This window comes from Pseudochaenichthys georgianus, chromosome 24 (assembly GCF_902827115.2).
Source record: "Pseudochaenichthys georgianus chromosome 24, fPseGeo1.2, whole genome shotgun sequence".
Classification (NCBI taxonomy): domain Eukaryota; kingdom Metazoa; phylum Chordata; class Actinopteri; order Perciformes; family Channichthyidae; genus Pseudochaenichthys; species Pseudochaenichthys georgianus.
The window spans coordinates 20,765,155-20,772,143 of NC_047526.1; positions in this window are offsets into that span (position 1 = coordinate 20,765,155).

Here is a 6,989-nt window from a genome sequence, read left to right on the forward strand (position 1 = left end):
AAAAATTCAATTTCAAAACAAGTTGCCGCTCCTACAGTTTTCTAGTGTGTAAAGATGATTTCACTTGACCTATGCACAATATCACACTCAATACATGTGTGTCTCTGGGGGGTGCATTGTGCCTTTGATGTATATAAATAATATACCATAACCAAATACTATTACGTACAGTGGAAATCAGGTTGCCAGAGCAGGTCAGTGTGCATGTTCCTCAGGGTCTCAGCAGTTACAGGTGAGGGAAAGGAAATAAAAGAGAAAAAGGTCAGTAACAACACTTTAAAGTAACACAACAGTAACACTTTGAATAATTATCCCTTCTAATAATTTTCTCTCACTCAATCACTGAGATCACTCAACTACTGTCTTTCCAACAAACAGATTGACTCACCCTTACTGTCATCACAATGAAACACGTCCAGAAGAATCTGTCATGCAAAGCTCCCTGCCTGCCTTCGACTCTCCCTGACTGCTTCCATAGCACCCGGTGGATGGCGCAGTAGGCTACTCTTCAAATGTTTCACGAAATACTTACCATCTACTCTTACTTCATGTAATAAAATAATAACTTCATGGTAAGGCTACTAAAAATGACAAGGCTAAGTAATGTAATGCTAACTAACGTGCTCGCTACTCGTCGCTACTAGCTAGGTAGCTAACTTGACTATATGTTCCATGCACAACATGTATATTACCTGATATGTCTGATCCGGCGACTCCTGGTCCTTTCATCAGACGGGAATCGATAGAACGAGCAAGTGGTTTGATCACTTATGTGATTACAACCTGGTACAAAGCACACATGCATCTTGTAAAAGTGAATTTATTTTTAGAAATCTCTTATTTATTGGAGGGAATAAATCGGTTATGAGATCTTCTTCTTCTTCTTCTTCACTTTAATTACGAGTCGCAACCACTTGGAGAATTATCGCCTGTGACATCACTTACGCGAGCCAGAATGGGATTTGGGATTTGTAGTCTTTGTAGTCGCGTATTTTTCATAGTCTTATATTTCAACAGTTTTACGACAAAATGTGACTTTTTTGACATGGAACTTATTGTTTAAGATTGACAAACATCATATGTGTAGTTCGTGGCACAATTCAAACGGGATCAAAAGATACGTGTTCTCTCTCCATTGAATTCAATGTTAATTTTTCGCTTCCGGGGTCCCATGGGCCGGAAGTAGATGGGCGTGACTTCGCCTCTCTATTGCTGCTCAGAATTATTCTGTGCACGCTCGAAACTTTTTTCTGCTCTCAGAATTATTCTGTGCGCCCTCGAAACTTTTGTGCAACAATCCTGTCAAAATCCCTCAACCAATAGGAGGCCAGGTGTCCTTGCAGGTGCGTTCGCTTTACTTATTAAAGCGTCCCGTCAGGGCGGTTACTCTTTGGTTTATAAACTCCAGCCCTCCACGGCTTTTTACATGTACTTCACTTGTTTGATTTACAACTTTTTTTGGGGGGGGGGGGGAAGCACAGTTAGTATATATATATATATACCAGCACCTTACATAATAGCTACGTTCAGTGGCGTACTGGGACTAAAAATCAGCCCGGGAATCTCGACCGGCCCTCGTTATCGCTAGTAAATTGTCAACGGGAGGAGGGGGCAGCGCCATATATAGAGCTCTGGGAGGGGGGATTGCTAGTGAATTTTCCAACCGGCCCACTTCTTCCTCCAGACTGTTGTTCTGCTCCAGCACTGTTGTGCTACTGCTTGGTTCGGCCCGACGCGAAGCGGAGTGTCGATAGATATTCGTATATCACGGCCTGAAGTGAGCTATTGCATTTATAAAACGGTTACCACGTGTGGCTGGCAATGTGAAAGAAAAATACACACTCCAATTTAAATAGTTTTTATTATTAAATAATGATGTTCAAAATAAAATAGTCCCTCCGTTGCCTTCTGCACAAAACATAGGTGGTTGCTATGCAACAACAATAACAGCTAGAGAACATAATAGACAGACAGCATTGTCGTCGTTTAGGTGCTTTTTTTTCTGGAGATAGGCACTTCTCAATCCACTCCTCCATAGTAAGGCCACCCCGGAGGTCGAAGTTAACCTTAAATGTTTCCATTTTAAGCTTTGTTAGTTAGTTAGTTAGTTTCGTGACGGACGTAATGTAACAGTTGTAACCATATAGGCCATAAGGTGAACCCTGTTATCGTTTCAACCCGCTCCACAGAAGTGGAACTACATAATCTTCAGTTCATAAAAAAGAACGAGTCATGCTTATCCACCAAAAAAAAGTTTGTCGCTAAAATTCCTGCCAATTCTTCTAGGCAAGTAATTATTGGCTGAACTAGTCCCTTCAACGCGTAATAATATCTTGGTCCAAAGTAGTGCCACGATTCGTCACGTGATCGTGCTACACCAATTGGGTAGTTGCATATTGTCAACAGAAGTGAAAGATGGCCGCCTACATGGTTGCGCTAAACCAGACCAAATGGATTCTAAACAGTGCAGTATGCTTGTTTTATGTCATGTTTTGTCATACGTCATAATACATCTCTAAGTCCGAGGTATTTGCGTTATATACGCGGTATTTGTGAGAGGTTTTACTATCTGGGAACAGAGTTGACCATCGAATCAACATTGACTAGCAGCGTTTATCAGCCAACTCCAGCTACAAACAATTTCCCCACGGGAATTAATAAAGTATATCAAACTCAAATGTATCAAACTATCATTCCTGGACTACCATGTTCGCATCGCTAGGTTAATTGGCTGAGCTCGTGGATTATTCCATTAGACTGAGGACTTTTTGTCTGTCTGTTGTTACCCTGTACACCATGGGTCGGAAATAGGCGGCCCGCGGGCCATTGTTGGCCCGCCAGCAATAATATTTGGCCTGTAATTTTGAGAATCAAAAATAAAATATTATTTTGAGATTTTTTTATTTTTTTTTTACAACATTGGACCTTGAGTCGCACATCAGGGTTTCTGTTAGCTGGTAATTACCGGTTTTTATCTGGTAAAATTAATTAAAAACCGGTAAATTCAAAACCTGTTGGTCAAAATGTCTGGTAATAATTAGGGATGCTCCGATCGATCGGCCGCCGGACATTATCGGCCGATATTCACTCTTAATAGTTTGATCAATGCTCTCTATAAAGGCCGAACAGGGGAGCTGGATCTGATCGATATGGACATAAACGCGAGTGAAGTATAACCGGACCGAGAGAGATCAGATCAGCTGCTGCATAATCACCTGAAGCCCCGCCCACTGTTTACCAGCTGCATGAGAAACTGACAGGCTGTCAGGAGAGAGGGAGAGGGAGAGGGGAAAAGAGAGGATCCGTTTCTCCCGTGTTATTATCCAAACGTTTGAATAATGTACTTCATCTACTACAAGTAGTTTGTTTGAATGTAATAATTATGTTGTTTGTGGAATCATTTATTGAAAAATGAATCTGAAGTTTTCGATCTGTAACGATTATAAACTGAAGCAATATAACAATTACTCCCATTAACTGAGTTTTAAACATCAGCATATCCTGTCATAGTCCGGTGATTACCTGCTAACGGAAACTTTGCTACACCATTCTTATTATTATTATTATTATTATTGAAACATGACCGGTAAGTTTCGAATTTGTCCGGTAAAATAAAATCTGTCCCGACATACATTCATAATGTCAGCCGAGGGAGGGGAAGCAGCGCAGTGGAAGAGCAGAGCGCGAGGGAGAGCTGTCATCTTCCCTTTACAAGCTTGAAACATGTATTTATCGTGTGATTTTGGAAATAAAAGTTCCATATTCTGAAAGCCAAGACTTTGTTTATTTAAAATCAAACAAAACACCCGAAAAACTAGTTTTTTTACGCAAATTCACGTTTATTTTGAAATGAGCCGTTGCGATTTCCGACTGATTTCGATAGAGCGGGTCACATATGGCAAATGTGTGGTTGTGGGGAACCAGGTCAATTAAAGTACTTATTTAACTATTAAATACATTGAGTTTGAGTAAAATACTTGGTTACTGATTAATTTAGGTTATAATATATTAAATTGCAAAGCAAAACATGCTGTAATTGATTTATTTTGTCCTTTAATATTTTTTAAAGGTTTTCAACCTGAAAGAATCCTAATGTGTCCTTGAAAAGTTGAAATAAAGAAAAGGAAAAAGGATTCCAGTTGTCCATGCGTCCTCTGTTGCCCCTCAAGCCTCTCTCACTCACTCAAATAAATGCCAAAAACCCAGAGAACTTGACAATACTTATCAGAATAAAAGTATGTTAAATAACACTGCTCCCTAGTTAATAACTCTACTTTACTCAGTGGAGGCTCGTCTATTGAGGAAAGGGAGGACCATCCTCCCTACAATTTCAGAGAAAAATTAACTTTGAAGAGAACAATAAATACACCTCAATTTAAAAGATAAGTCTGTTAAAATACAGATAATAGCCCCGGCTTTGGGACTGAAATGGGGCTAGAGAGGACGAGCCTCCCTTTGGGCGGGTCTAGCCAGAGGCTCTGGATTGGGTGCCTATATCATCAGTGAACCAATCAGCGGATCTGACTGCGCATCAGAGTGTTGATGGGGAGGGTTATCAGCGATATCAGAGTTTTTTCTGAACCGGGGAACAGGGGCGCTGCGCCCTCTTACCAAAATCAATTCCTTGAATTAGGCTTTGATTATGTTCTGGCCCGCCATCTTGTGGCTCAGCAAAAAATTGGCCCACGGCCAAACTTACTTGCCTACCCCTGCTGTACACGTTAAATGCACTCTTAAAATGACTTGATTTCATACATAGCTGCGTCCAAGAAGAAGGTTAACTTGTTACGTTAAGTAATTTAGATCAATAAAATGCAGTACTTCCAGGCTGAAGACTTTTCTTTTTGTCGCTGCTTTTAATTGAACTATTCATATCTTAGACTGCACTGTAACTTTTATCCATGTATTTTTTCTTTTAATGTTTATTTTATTAGCTTTTCTTTTTAATGACTGATTTTAAATGCCATTTTCTTAATGTCTTTCATTTTTTGTAAAGCACTTTGAATTGCCTTGTGTTGAAAAGTGCTATATAAATAAACTTGCCTTGCCTTACTTATACCAATGTCCATTGATTAATTTATTTACTCATTCATCCCTCCACAAATGAAAACAACACTGATGAACCATAAAAACGAGATTTATTACAAATATAAAAAGGTATGACGTAGAAAACAGTACAAAACAGAATAAGGACATGTAATGGAGTATAATTGATTGGTGTCAGGTGATCGTGATCCGCAGCCACGGCTGGGCGGAGCGGCTGATTGGTGCTGTGATTGCCTCAGCTGGTTAAAAGAGTCCTGCTGATTATACTCTGTGTTCTAGTTTGGTTTTGAAGCCACACGGTTTTTTGACCGCTGCATTGCACTGCAGAGAAGAGACTATTTGTTTATTTAAAGGACGAACACTGTTTCAACCTCGTCTGGTAAGATACGATAACTTGGAAATAAATGTACCAAAAACAAACGTATCTCTGAGTGATGTGTGAGCGCGTCGGCCAGGCGCTAAAACCAAAAGAACAGAAAAGAGCTTAAGAAAGGTGGAAAGAAGGCTCTTTTATTCCTATTCCTCACTGTCAGTGTCAGGGCAGTCATCGTTCTCTTCCTCTGTTTATTTTTTATTTGCACAATTTGAGCAACAACATAAGTCTGTGCAACAGAGTCCTGCAGAGAAGCATGAACACCTGCCTTTCTCACAGGCAGACTCTTTGCAGCTGCAGTGTATCACATTCAACACACTGTCAGGGGCAGGATTTCTTGTCATCCAGGTGACGTGTAAGTTCCCATCCTCTATTTCCCAACCATATCCAGCAGGTGATGGAGCATTAATTTCTCTTTTGAGACAGGACCTCGTTATTGCTGCCTGGTAATTTGCCCTTTTGCAGTGCTGATGGAGGGCATCAGGAGTAGGGGGAATGCTTAATTCTGGCAAGGCCGATGATGCCATACAGAAAGCCTTGTACCTAGCATAATTTACGTCTTCTGCTGCTGGCTGATCATATAGGTGACATACATACCGGCAAAGAAGTGCAAATGTTGATTGCTCCAAGTCAAAGTTAGTACCTAAACTTCTAAAAGCCTTAAGGTAGTCATCTTTCTCACATGCAACAGCAAATGACTTTCTTTTACCTTTGCCATAGAAAGCGCTTGTGGAGTCACACCCAGAGAACGTGTGAATTCCAATCAAGGCTGTGCAGCATGTTGGGCATGTAAAAACACCCGTGTGTCACATTCCTCATGATCACACTGCAGGTCTTCAACAACATCAACAGTGGTTGTTAAACTTCGTTCCGAGAGTCTCCCTTCAAGCCGAGCCACCGTTGTAAGCTTGTCCTGTACGTATTCCATCTTGTATTGGCAAAATAATCAACCTTTTTGTGCTTCACAGACGTAATATGCATGTAACAATGTTTGTGTGTTGATAATTTTGACTTTTTGAGACTTTCTGGTGCGTCTGGAGCCTTCTTTCCACCTTTCTTAAGCTCTTTTCTGTTCTTTTGGTTTTAGCGCCTGGCCGACGCGCTCACACATCACTCAGAGATACGTTTGTTTTTGGTACATTTATTTCCAAGTTATCGTATCTTACCAGACGAGGTTGAAACAGTGTTCGTCCTTTAAATAAACAAATAGTCTCTTCTCTGCAGTGCAATGCAGCGGTCAAAAAACCGTGTGGCTTCAAAACCAAACTAGAACACAAAGTATAATCAGCAGGACTCTTTTAACCAGCTGAGGCAATCACAGCACCAATCAGCCGCTCCGCCCAGCCGTGGCTGCGGATCACGATCACCTGACACCAATCAATTATACTCCATTACATGTCCTTATTCTGTTTTGTACTGTTTTCTACGTCATACCTTTTTATATTTGTAATAAATCTCGTTGTTATGGTTCATCAGTGTTGTTTTCATTTGTGGAGGGATGAATGAGTAAATAAATGAATCAATGGACATTGGTATAAGTAAGGCAAGGCAAGTTTATTTATATAGCACT